Source organism: Uloborus diversus, chromosome 5 (genome assembly GCF_026930045.1).
Source record: "Uloborus diversus isolate 005 chromosome 5, Udiv.v.3.1, whole genome shotgun sequence".
Classification (NCBI taxonomy): domain Eukaryota; kingdom Metazoa; phylum Arthropoda; class Arachnida; order Araneae; family Uloboridae; genus Uloborus; species Uloborus diversus.
In genome coordinates this window covers 166,539,861-166,554,735 of record NC_072735.1, presented here as the reverse complement: position 1 = coordinate 166,554,735, position 14,875 = coordinate 166,539,861, and the positions used below count along the sequence as shown (strand labels likewise).

At 30.5% G+C, this 14,875-nt stretch overlaps 1 protein-coding gene across 1 annotated transcript in view; it reads left to right on the top strand.

Annotated features, from left to right (window-relative positions):
* LOC129222660 (uncharacterized) overlaps window positions 1-14,875 on the top strand; it is a 516,294-nt gene that overhangs the window by 191,880 nt on the left and 309,539 nt on the right. The window lies entirely within an intron of this gene.

Genomic DNA, 14,875 nt, shown 5'->3' with positions numbered 1-14,875 from the left:
TTTCTATTCTGAATGAAGGACAGTAATACGCAATGTAAATATGACATAATCATAGAAGAACTCGATTTTTTGGGGTGATTAAGTGAAAACAAATAACAGTTTTATTAAAGGAAAGGTAAATCTGTCATTTTAGAAGGGTCGGGGGAGGGGGATGGCCCCTTCCCCCGACTTTGAAGTTGGTTCTTTTTCACGTAAGTGGGTGTGGTTTTCATTGCTTTCCAAAAAAAAAAATGGGTTGAGTATACACCTTTTACCCCCCCCCTCCCTGGAGAAATTTGAAACCATGGACCTGGGTAGATATTGGAGTGAAATTTGTTAATTTCTCACTGATTTTTTTTATTTCACTACAGGAACTGTAAATAAAACACGATGTTTAAATATTCGATAGAACACCAAATAAACGGTTTCCAGCTAGCTATTTTATAGACGATTTTCAAGAGCATACTGCAAAGTAACGCTTGTCAGTTGAACTAACTACCTTTGCAAAGATCGAGTATAAAGGGAAAATTTCATAATGTAGGAAGAAAAACCGATATTAAGATGATTATTCAGTGCAATTTCGAACATAATCATACTAATATGTACATCGAGCTTAATACACAAAACTAGACAAGAGAAGGATAGAAAAAGATTTTTATGGATGATGTATTTGATGAATATGAATAGTTTTATTCGCATGTGAAACTTTTGCTTTTTCCTCAGTCTAATAGTTTTTATTTATTATTATTTTATTTTATTTTATTTATTTATTTATTTATTTTGCACCAGACTTTATTATTTCACAAAAACAAGACGAGAGAAAGAGGAAAATACAAGATGTATTTTCCTAAGATAATGATTTTGTGCATACAAACTTCACTAATTATTTTTTTCACTTTATTGTACTATTTTTGATTATCATCAATCAGTTTAAAATGAATATGTTTTACTTGATTTATAATTTCGTATTCACCGATTGCAACTTTTCCGCTCTATAAAGGCTCAAAAAAAAAAAAAATTTTTTTTTTTTTGCTTCGCTCTGTTGTATATATGATAGACATGCATATCAATATTAAATTTTAAAAAGTAGCATGTAGCATTGCTTCAAGAAGTGCTCATAAAAAATTTTAAAAATCAAAATATATAAAAAAAAACTAAATTTTTTTATTGAATAATAAAAGGTAGTGATTTATCTGCATTTTCATTCCCCGTTATGTCAACATGAGCTGGTATCCATTGCAGAAAACATATCTTATTTGTTCTGGATCGTTACGGAAACATTAAGGCAGTGTGATTATAAAAGTTATTGAATTTCAGCAGTTTTTATTCACCCTCCAGAACTTGCGTCAAATTGAGGGACACGAGAGCTCGCAGTGTGAGAATGTTTCTCACACCACCTCCTCAAGCAGGGGTGCCCATCCCCCATAAGTTCAATGCCGCAGACTCCCCCCCCCCCAAAAAAAACATCCCTTTTTTATTTTTTAGTTCTTTTTTTAAAATTAATTAATATTTTTAAAATATTTTTTTATTTATTTATTTTTAATTATTATTTATTATTATTATTATTATTTTATTAGAAATGTTCTCTGCTACGCCAATGACATACACACACTAAATAAATAAATAAAATCAAATATTAACAGAATAAAATAAAATAAATAATTTAAATTAAAAATAAATCAATAAATAAATTTAAATAAATTAATTAATTACCCCCCCCCCCCCTCTATTTTTGATGGCCCCAACTTGAGCCATAATAACCCATTGTGGCCACCCCTGCCGTCAAGCAATGTTAAAAATTAGCAATTAGTTTCTGCCCTTAAGCCAAGGCTTAGGCAGAATTACATGCAACATACCTGAGTACCCAAGTTTCAATGAGATGAAATTTGCATTCCTGACTATTCCAGACTGATGAGTCCATAGCTTCGCTGAGATGATATCTGCCTCATGCTCGGTTATTCCCTGTTCTAGACTAAGGACTCCATAACAAAGACGAAACTGCAGTCTCTGGATGTCATAAACGATCTGTCAGTATATTGCAAGTAATGTTAAAAATGTGTTCAGTCCAAAATGTATCATTGATTATTTGTACCACATGTTATACAAAATAATAAAACTTGCTGAAAAAAATGCATGATAAAACAAAATTAAAATTTTTTTTTTTTTTTCTTAGTATAAGTATTTTTTCAGGGGCTTTACTAACATTTTTTTCGTGTTATTTAAAACTGTTGTGGCCTACCCATTTTCTACTCGAGGACCAAGCCTCATATTAAAATGATTTTCACGGGCCTAGAACACATATAAAATTTCAAAGTATTTAGAAAATTTCTACATACCATGGAAAAATATGGAAAAAAAATAAATAAAAAATAAAAACCAATAATTGTTGTTACCGGCATTGCTATACTGCTTTCATTAAATGCATCTGTTTTTCAGAAACCTATTTCTGAATATTTGGCACCAAATGTGCAACATTGCCATTAATCGGGCTTTTTGATTTGTAGCATAAAACAAAACAATGGGTCACGCGGATCCAAGGCCGGGTACGGGGGAGGGGGGAGGGGAACACCTGTTGGCCCGAGCCTGAAGAGGGTCCAAGGCTTTTTAAATGAAGGTTGAAATATATTTAGGGACGCAGGGATAAACAATACGGAGGGGGCCTCAAAACTTCTCTGCACGCCCCTGTGGAGATCAGTTTCGAGGGCCGGATGTGGCCCACGGGTCGTTGGTTGGGCAACACTGATTTAATGCGAACACTTTCTAGAAAATTTTTACGTATCATTCTAAACCCATTTCTGATAACTTCTAGAATTTCAAATTCGCAACTCCAATAAACTATTTGCGGCGCTGCAGCCAGCCTAATGGCGGATGAAAAAGGTAAAACAAACAAATGCCGTAACTTGAAACTTGCTTTGACGTTTAGCGAATGACAGTAATTTTTCATCGTGTTTCTGGGAAGCTTTCTTTTCTATTCTTCTGAAATTACATTACACCACAAACTGTCTGAAGCCTGTAATTTACCCCAAAGAAAACACGTGGAATGGAATGTTTTACCTTTTTCTTTAGTATTATTAATCACCGCAAGGTAGCGTATTCAAGCTCTGAAGTTGCGAATACAGCAGTTTCAGATACATCGATTTCGTGTCAGATTGGAAATAAATTTTGCGTCGAATCAAGATTAATATTTAGCTTTAAAAAAAGCAGATCATGACCTAATTATTTTATCAAATGATAGCGAATTAAATGTCTTTAAAATCATGTGGATGAAATCGGTTTCTTGATATTCTATTTATATTTTTATTATTATTACTATTTTTATCAACGATTTCAAGCAATGTTTAAACCTTTGCAACTGGAAGCCTCGAGACTAGTCGAATGCGTAATTAAAAACTACTTTACATAGCTGATAATGAAATACTAATACTTCCTCGTATACTTATGCCGCATTCAACTCTTTGGGAATTTTTAATCAGCTGAACGACGACGGTAAGAATGTAAAATTATTGCTCTTTTTTAAGTTTTGTATACATCTCACAGCAAATAAGGTTCAGTGAAACTAATTTTTAATGAAGTTCCAAAGCATTAATTAGACATTATCATTTCAGTAAAAAAATGTGTTTATGGAGAGATATTTTTCAAATGTATGACTGATAATGAAATACTAAATACTTTCTCGTATATTTGTGTCGTGGTCAACATTTCGGAGATTTTAATCAGCTGAACGGTAAGAATGTAAAATTATTGCTCTTATTAAGTTCCAAATTTAATGAAGTTCCAAAGCATTAATTAGACATTATCAGTTCAGTAAAAAAATGTGTTTAATGAGATATTTTTCAAATGTATGACTGATAATGAAATACTAAATACTTTCTCGTATATTTGTGTCGTGGTCAACATTTCGGAGATTTTAATCAGCTGAACGGTAAGAATGTAAAATTATTGCTCTTATTAAGTTTTATATATCTCACAGCAAGCAAGGTTTAGTGAAACTAATTTTTAATAAAGTTCCAAAGCATTAATTAAATATTATCATTTCAGTAAAAATGTATTAATAAAGAAATATTTTTCAAATGTATGACTGATAATGAAATACTAAATACTTTCTCGTGTATTTGTGTCGTGGTCAACATTTTGGAGATTTTAATCAGTACGGTAAGAATATAAAATTATTGCTGTTATTAAGTTTTATATATCTCACAGCAAGCAAGGTTTAGTGAAACTAATTTTTAATAAAGTTCCAAAGCATTAATTAAATATTATCATTTCGGTAAAAATGTATTAATAAAGAAATATTTTTCAAATGTATGACTGATAATGAAATACTAAATACTTTCTCGTATATTTGTGTCGTGGTCAACATTTTGGAGATTTTAATCAGTACGGTAAGAATGTAAAATTATTGCTGTTATTAAGTATTATATATCTCACAGCAAGCAAGTTTAGTGAAACTAATTTTTAATAAAGTTCCAAAGCATTAATTAAATATTATCATTTCAGTAAAAAAGGTATTAATAAAGAAATATTTTTCAAATGTATGACTGATAATGAAATACTAAATACTTTCTCCTATATTTGTGTCGTGGTCAACATTTCGGAGATTTTAATCAGCTGAACGGTAAGAATGTAAAATTATTGCTCTTATTAAGTTTTATATATCTCACAGCAAGCAAGGTTTAGTGAAACTAATTTTTAATAAAGTTCCAAAGCATTAATTAAATATTATCATTTCAGTAAAAATGTATTAATAAAGAAATATTTTTCAAATGTATGACTGATAATGAATACTAAATACTTTCTCGTATATTTGTGTCGTGGTCAACATTTTCGAGATTTTAATCAGTACGGTAATAATGTAAAATTATTGCTGTTATTAAGTTTTATATATCTCACAGCAAGTAAGGTTTAGTGAAACTAATTTTTAATGAAGCTCCAAAGCATTAATTAGGACATTATCATTTCAGTAAAAAAATGTGTTTATGGAGAGATATTTTTCAAATGTATGACTGATAATGAAATACTTAATACTTTCTCCTATATTTGTGTCGTGGTCAACATTTCGGAGATTTTTAATCAGCTGAACGGTAAGAATGTAAAATTATTGCTCTTATTAAGTTTTATATATCTCACAGCAAGCAAGGTTTAGTGAAACTAATTTTTTAATAAAGTTCCAAAGCATTAATTAAATATTATCATTTCAGTAAAAAAATGTATTAATAAAGAAATATTTTTCAAATGTATGACAGATAATGAAATACTAAATACTTTCTCGTATATTTGTGTCGTGGTCAACATTTTGGAGATTTTAATCAGTACGGTAAGAATGTAAAATTATTGCTGTTATTAAGTTTTATATATCTCACAGCAAGTAAGGTTTAGTGAAACTAATTTTTAATGAAGTTCCAAAGCATTAATTAAATATTATTATTTCAGTAAAAAAATGTGTTAATGAAGAAATATTTTTCAAATGTGTAACTGATAATGAAATGCTAAATACTTTCTTGTATATTTGTATCGTGGTCAACATTTTGGAGATTTTGATTTTAATCAGCTGAACGATGACGGTTAGAATGGTAAAGTATTGCTTTTAAGTTTTAGGTATCTCACAACAAACAAGGATTAATGAAACTAATTTTTAATGAAGTTCCAAAGCTCAGCAATTGAATATTATCATTTCAGCAGAAAAATAAAGTTTTTATAAAAAAAACATATTTTTCAAATGTATGGTTTGTAATGAGATACTAAATGCCAGGGTTCGCCGATATATATCATAATATTTTGATATTTTTGATATTTATTTTTTCAACTACGGTATTTTCAATATAAAAATTATATTAATCATAGAAATATTGTTTTATTTACTATTAACAATGACCAAAACGTTATGTACTATATTTTTATGATATATTGATACATCATTAATACAACAAAGTAATATAATCCCTTTTTTTTAATTTTAAAATTATTGGTAACGTACCACTTGTAATTCATTCATATTAAAAGTGCCTAGTTAAATATTAAATGTTGGTCAGAAAAAAGAAAATGTCTTATGACTATGCACCGACCAAAGCATATTTTTTATTTTTGAATTATATAGCTGTGTAAAACTAGCTAACAAAAGAAAAATGAGTAAAACAGCTAATGCTAAATTGACTTCATTAAAATTGATAAAAATGTTAAATGAAATATTAGATATAGATAATGAAAGAAACCTTAATTTTAAGTCTAAATATTGTAATAACAATATAAGAAAAGAAAGTGATTTGAGTGTGCATTTACTAGTTTGAAGACTTTAATTTGTGTCGATTGAAAATATCGCATATATATCAAAATATCCGATATATACCGAAATATCGGATATTTTCGATATCTTCGAAAATATCATGATATTTTCGAACCCTGCTAAATACTTTCTCGTATATTTTGTTGTGGTTAACTTTCCGAAGATTTTAAACAGTTGAACAACGGTAAGAATGTAAAAATATTGCTTTTATGTTTTACGTATCTTACAACAATAAAAGATTAGTGGAACTAATTTTTAATGAAGTTCCCAAGGTATGACAGTTACGTATTATCATTTCAGAAAGAAAAGAAAAAATGTTTATAAAGAAATACTTTTCAAATGTATGGCTGACAATGATATACTAAATACTTTCTCTTATATCTGTGTCGTTGTCAATTTTTCGGAGATTTAAATGACGATGGTAAGAATTTAAAAATATTGGTTGTAAATTTTAAAATATTGCTCGTAAGTTTAATATATCTTTCGATTTTCAACTAGTAAGGACTAATAAAACTATTTTTTAACCAAATCAAGCATTGTAGTTAAATATTATAATTTTTTATCAGGTCATGATGATTCTTTCATATTATTTCAGTACTATTCTTGTTTTCAATAATACTTAACCCTTAAATTGAAGAAGGTAAAGCCTTATATATTTCAAAAATTGGTATTTTGGTATTTTTCCGCAAAACCTTCTTAAATTTATTAAAATATTTGTAATATGGATTTAGTTAGTTTTATTCAATTAAGCATAAGATATGCTCATAAAACAATACGCAATTTGCCTATACGCTTTAGTTAAAATTTACCCCCCCCCCCCCCAAAGGAAGCATGGAACAAAAATGGGAGTATTTTTAAGCTATCATTTTAAAAAACGTAATAAAGTTATTTGTGTAGAAAATTATTTTTGTACAGAAAAAGTCTAAACTGACAATGAAACAAGTTGTTTCTAAACTGTTTTGAAAACTGCTATTTTTGTGCAAAAAATACTTCAAATTCCTAAAATATTTGAAATATAGATTTCTCAGTTTTATTTGATTCAGCGTAGATACACTAAGCACTCAAAGCAAAATAAACGCTCTTATTTTGCATTGAAAAACGGGTTCCTAGTAACTCTGAACAACATTCGGTCTCAGTTAACGTATTTAAGACGATTTGAAAACATTTATCTCTTAAGTCGAATTTAAAGTGCATTTCAATCGTTAATTTTCTGTTTCAAGTCATTAATATAAACGTTATGCCAGCAGTTAGTAAAAAAGTTTAAATGTGAAATTAATACAAGAGAACTCAAAAATAATTTTTTAAATATTAGTTCTATTCTAAGTATTTATTTAATTCTATTTATTCTATTCTAATAATTTCTAAATTTATTCTATTCTAATAATTTCTAAAATATTAACTCAGAGTTCCGAGTAACTCTGAACAACATTCGGTCTCAGTTAACGTATGTAAGACGATTTGAAAACATTTATCTCTTAAGTCTAATTTAAAGTGCATACAATCGTTAATTTTTTGTTTCAAGTCATTAATATAAACATTATGTCAGAAGTTAGTAAAAAAATTTAAATGTGAAATTAATACAAGATAACTCAAATAACTTTTAAAATGTGTTTTAACAACATTTCAAGCAAAATTATACAAAAACTAAAACGCATTAAACGCGAGCAATAAATAAAACAAATTATTCATTTTCTTAGTTCAGCTTCTTTTAATCAAATATCAGCTGATTTTGTAAAAGAGATCGAAAGGTGCAAAATAAACAATTTCTTCCCAATTTTCTTCTTGAGCTGAAATTCACGGAGGAAGCAATTTTTTCTGACAAACTCAGCTTTAGAAATCTTTCTCTCTCTCTCTCTTTCTTTTTTTTTTTTTTTTTTGTATTGAACATTCTTATTATATTTTGCGAAAACCAACGAAATACTAACATAAATGGCAAAAAAAAAAAAAATATATATATATATATATATATATATATATATATATATATATATATATTGCACACAAGCATTTTGAGGTTACAAAAAAAACCTTTTTCAATGCAAGAGATTATTTACCTTACTTAAAGGGAGTTGGTAACCTAAAACCTTAAAAATAATTTTTTTTTTTTTAGTTTTCATGTATTCAATATATTCAAAGATGAGCTTTTAAACGACACCGAAATCATGTTTATATTGTTACAAATCCTGTAAATAGTAATTATTGTAGTAACGTAACCTGTAAATAGTTTCCCGTAATGAATATACAATCCCTTTTTCATATGGCTAAAGTATACGACCCCTATTTCCTTTTTGTTCATTGATAAAATTTGATAACGGTCTACTACTTTACAGAAGCGTGTGGAATATTTGAGAAATTTCTTTTCGGTGTCTATATAAGCCGTTAGCGATGGATAAACAAGGGAGTTTCGATTGATATTTCGAACTGAGAGCAGTTTTGCTCTGTTTATTGCGAGGCATTTCGCTGTGTTGTTTTCGTATTTGGAAGTAAATACGTGTGTAAACGTTGAGTTTACGGTGTTGTGTGATAATTGCTTAATTGCTGATGAATAATTTAGCAGTTGTTGACGATATCTCCTGTACATAGTGTAAATAAATTTCCTGTGTTTTTATCAAGAACTGTGTCATCCTTTCAAGAAAGTGGAAGTCGCACCGAATCCGTTACAATATGTAGATTAAAAGAATTTGAATATTCATTTAGCAGGAATGTGTTAAAACGTATACACAATTTTACTATCAGATGCAATTTTCTTAAAACAACAATTTAAAAACTCATGTTTGTTTTTCTAGAACACTATTACACATTATTACTTTGAAATTTTCACCATATTTTTTTTATATGTTCATTATTATACTGAAATTAAATTTTTGTTTCAGGACTCACACTTTCCCTAAACATCTGCTTTTATGATCGAAATTGGTCCCTTTTTTTCATTTAAAAAGTGGTTATCGGTAAAAATTTTATGAATTGTAAAATAAACTGAATTGACTTAAAATTTTACTTCAGTATACTCTTCGATATCTTTTGAAAATACTGTGAAAATTGTAAGTTTCTACCATTAAAACTTTTTGAGAAAATGGTGCATAAAGTTCAGCAACTTAACATTACGCGTACACAGGGTACCGATACTGCTCAGCGATTAGAAGGTTAAAAAAAAATTCCAGTCGATCTGTCCGTCTGTTTGTTTGTCTTCCCGTTATAACTTTTGGGGGACGCCTTATTCCCATATTTCACTTTCTGATTAGAAAAAAAAATTCGTTCGATTTTGAACAGTTCAAAAAAACTTAACCCTATCACCTACCGGGAAATTTAAAGCAAATATAAATTTTAAACTTAAAGGCGGATTTGCTTCAAGTAAACTTTGGTGGGAAAAGCTCCTGATGGGGAACATGCATAGAAAATATCTTTTTAATTGGAACTATTTCTGTTTTAACAGAAAGAGCTATGCCGATATTTATTTATCTTTATGACGAAATTTTTTTTACGTGAACATTTTATAAAATATTATTTATTTTCTAAAACATATTTATTTGCTATTTTTTTAAATTCTGGCAGCGTGAAAAAAACAAATTCTGATGCGCTTTATTTTTACCCGGAAGAAAAAACTTAACAGACGATTTTTTTAACGAAACATATTTATTTTGATGACCTTTATACACTGTTAAAACTACAGGATGCATTCGGCACCTTTCAGGGGAGAAACGCTTGTTCACCAGCGGCACCCAATACGGAGCCGAAATCGCACCTCTAAATAGGGTGAAAAACAGGCACCTTTTAAAAACTAGACAGCCGGAGTGAAAAAAAAGGAACCTTCGGAGAGAGAAATGGCACCCTTACTATAGATCCTCCTCCCCCCTCCCCCGTATTGTGTGCGTTTTTGAATACAGTTGTGTATTTTTTTTTTTTTTTTCTTCTTTTAAGTTTTGTTTTGATTTATGATATTCTACGTTTTGGACATTTTCACATTGAACTCGGTATTGGGAATGATTAAAACATGTAATTACAGCATTTGATCATATTTCAGAACTTTCAACATAGTTAAGAAGTGCTCATAGCTTTAATTCATCTGATCGTGCTCTAACTCAGTGTTTCTCAACCTCTTTTGACCCACGGGAGCGGTAAAAGCAAATGAAGAACTTTGCGGACCGGTGAAATCTTTATCGTTTTCTTAAAGAATCATAAAATAAATAATATGAATAATAACTCTGGGGTCGTTAAAAAACATGTGAAAAAATTCAGGGTTCTGATGTTTTTTTTTTTTTTTACAAAAAGTAATGTTAAAAATTAATAAAACAATAAATATCTACCCCTTCACTTGTATCAAAGATCTGTCACAAATACGTTATAATTTAAAAACGAGTAATTATTTAAAACATGTGAGAAATTATACATTTACTAAAACTTGACGTATTCCGAAAATGAAGCATAGCTGTACTTACGGATTATTTAAATGATGAGCCAAAAATATTCAGGGATATTACAATTACGGAAAAACAAAATCGTTTCATAAACGTTAATCAAGAGTAACAAAAGAAACTGCACATAAAGTTTTTCAACAGTTAAATAAAAAACCAAAAAGTTCTAACGCTTTCGAGGACTGCTAACAGGAAATGATTCTAACACTTGAATGAAAAAGCAAAAAAAAAGAAAAAAAGAGCTAGACTGAGAGAGATTTTTTTTTTCGCTATCTTTATGTTATAATCTACGAAGCACAAGAAACATTTTTATTAAGGTTCTTTTGGTGACTAATAAAAGCTGCTTATCGAGTATTCAAGAAAATAATGACAGATATTTTTAGTAGCGTTTTGAATGATGGAAATTTCACGATAGTAACGGTAAACGAGAACTAGAAGACTAACGGTTACTGTGAAAAGCAATAAATGCACTTTTAAACACTTAACTATGTTTGAAAGCCCTAAAAGCTACAAAGTGATCAAAAGCTGTACTTACTTGTAATTTCGGATAATTAATCCTAGAAAAGTTGGGTTTTAATCCAATAGTGTACTTCATTCAATGTGAAAGACACACAAACGCAATCATCATTTGTCCGCCATATTGAGGTGGTTGAATGTATGTCTAAGGCAAAAAGCGCATGCGCAATGAGTCTTTCTGCGATTGCATGATGTTCTGGCTCCTCTGCTCTATTTTCTAGCCTGTGATGCACCTTCAGGCACTATGCTTTCACCTTAGAGGGAATATTTTCACTCGTCTGGAACCCTTGCTTTTAACAGTGTATTTTTAATTATATATATATATATATATATATATATATATATATATATATATATATATATATATATATAGATAGATATATATATATATGTATTTCTTTTTAAAAGGGGTTAAAGAACTTTTTTATTTTAAACAAGTTTATTTCAATGTGAAGAAAGAGGGAAAATGGTCAACAAAAAATGTAATTACTGATATTACACCATTGCTAAAGAGTTATTATCAAGTCACACGTTTCTTGTCGGGGGGGGGGGGGGGGGGAGGGGGCATGTTCTGGTAAGAGTATTTTCTTTTTTTTCTTTCGATAACTGTACTCATAGTGCTTGTAGTGATTAGGGTAACGGCACTAGTCACAGACATGCTTAAGACATCGCTCTTAGGTAAACTTAATTTTCTGAGCCTATTAATGATTTATACTTTTTTTTAAAAAGTATATATGGGGCATTCCACGGTATTTTTGACATTATGTAGAGTCCGTAACGTGATCTTTTTTTGCCATAACTTTTTAATTTACCGTTTGATTTGCAAATTATTTTAATTTGAGCTGTTGTGTTGGTAGGAAAAGATCAAAATAAAATAATATGCTGATCAAATAGTAAATTAAAAAGTTATGGCAAAAAATGTAACGTTACGGACTCTACATAAATGTCAAAAATACCGTGGAATGCCCCATATACATTTTTCTCTCTCTGATGATACTCTGTAACAGACAGGATGAGGAAAGGATGAGTAATACACAAAATTCCATTTTTCTCTTCAAAATGCGCAAAAGTTCTTTATTTTTAGAACTAAAGCCTTATTTAATTCAAATAAACATGAAACACCAGCTGACCTCGTGGTGGCCACCACTGCCTTGCAACTGACTAATAAAATTCACTCTGATAACACTAGGAGGTTGCATCGCATTCATGGGCCAAAGCAACATCAGTTTTACCCCGCCTTAAAATTGTTTTTATTTAAATCCAAACTAATGACTGACTATTACTGGGCCTTTGTCTGTTCCTTCTGACCTTACCCTATTAGCCGTGAAGCTAGGAAGTATTCAATGATTTATGTTTTGGAGGTGTTCCGGAATTTTTTTATGTACTTTGATGCCGAGATCTTTTTACTTTCTTTTACAAACGAGCTGATGTGTGCATCACATGACTTCCTTTTACTCCAATTTCAATGTTATTTTCCCATTATTGGCAATTTTAATATGATTCAATATTTTACTCTCTAAATATCACCAACAGTGGCCAAATTAAAACCAGATTTAAAAAAAAAAAATCGCCGAATTTGTCACCAAGTTGGCGTCAAAAGGCGACAAAACTTGGCGACCAAAAGACTGGCGATATATCGCCAAGTGTTCGCCAAATTATAACACCACTTGAGTATACATCGAAATTAACAATGATTACCCTCCCCCCATAACAGGCAAAAGACCCCTTTAGAAACTTCGGAATGCATCCAAAAGGGGAGGTGCACAACTAGATCCCACTAGGAGTCTATGTACCAAATTTCAACTTTATAGGACCTATCGTTCTTGAGTTATGCGACATACATACGCACATACGCACATACGGACGTCACGAGAAAAGTCGTTGTAATTAACTCGGGGAATGTCAAAATGGATACTTCGGGTCTTTATACGTTCTTAGGCACTTATGGTGGCACTTATGGTGTGGTCAGGTTGAAAAAAAAAAACAAAACATTAATTCGGGGATGAGCAAAATGGAAATTAAGGCCGAATTTTGAGTGAAAATTTTTTCGCGAATACCAATACTTCCTTTTTTGTAAAAGGAAGTAAAAAGGAAGTATTGTATTCGCAAAATCAATTTCACTCAAAAATCGACCTTAATTTCCATTTTGCCCAAACCCGAATGAATGTTGAGTTTTTTTTTTTTTTTTTTTTTTTCGACTCGACCACACGTGGATAAGTGCCTAAGAATGTATAGACAGGCGAAATATCCATTTTGACGATTCTCGAGTTAATTTCAACAAGTATCCTCCTGACGTCTGTATGTACGTATGTATGTATGTGCGTATGTATGTCGCATAACTCAAGAACAGTATGCCCTAGAAAGTTGAAATTTGGTACCCAGACTCCTAGTGGGGTCTAGTTGTGCACCTTTTCTTTTGGTTGCATTCGGGTGTTTCTAAAATGATCTTTTGCCCCTTTTTCGGGGGGAATCATAGTTAATTTCGATGTAAACTCAAGTGGTGTTATAATTTGGCGGACACTTGGCGATATATCGCCAGTATTTTGGTCACCAAGTTTGGTCGATAACTTGGTGACAAATTTGGCGATTTTTATTAAAAAAAAATCTGGTTTCAATTTGGTCCTTGTTGGTGATATTTAGAGAGTAAACTATTGAATCACACTAAAATTGCCAATAATGCGAAAATGACATTAAATTGGCGTAAAAGGAAGTCATGTGATGCACACATCAGCTCGTTAATATGATTATTTCCGAAATCTGCAGTTTTGATTAATAAGAAAGATGCTGACAACTTTCAAAAAAAAAAAAAAAAGTGTAATTAACGCTTGAAATAGCATATCGATAATAAGGCTAAGCAATAGAGCAGAAATTGTTTGTGAGAGAAAGAATCGCGTTAAAAACGTTTCATTTCATTTATTTCAGTGTGTACAAATATAAATACAAAGTTATACTTTATAAAATTTAATGTAAATGCACTATACTGAGATGCTTGATGAAAATACATACATTACGCAACAAAGATCACACCTTAGCTTGTAATATAACAAAGTCTGATTCCGTACTAGTACTTATGGTTCTAACATAGAAATTTACTCTTCCTTTACAGCGATGAAACATCTTAACTTGTAACAGTTAGATTTCGGGATTTATCTTGAGTTCTACACAGTTAAAGTTTCTTAATAAATCATTCATTTTTTTCTAATGAAATCGAGTTCTTCGTCTTATTGAATTCTTCAAAATTACGTCTAGATATACAAAATCCGTCTATTCTTCTTCTGTTTAAAATCTTTTTCCACAAAAATTTATACAGTAGAAACTCGATTAGCCAAACGACGCCTTCAAAAGTATAACTTCCTTAGAGCAATGGCCCAAAAAATAAAGTATTTTTACCAACTGAGCAGTCAACTATCTTTTGTTTGGAAACTTGTGCGATCGAACAGCGGCTGCTCTGCATGAATGGTGTCACATAGAAGATTTTTATTTTTACACTAAGGCCCGTATTCACCAGATGATTCGTCTCTTGGTCAGACAACTAAACCGTAGATAGAAACCTTGTATTTCTGTCTTAGCCCTGGCTATAGGGCGGTAACTTACTGAAAGAAACCTTCTTTGTTGAAAAGGCTTTGCCTTGCAGTTTGGCAGTTTGACCGAGGGAGGAATGTCTGGTGAATACGGGCGTAAGACGCCA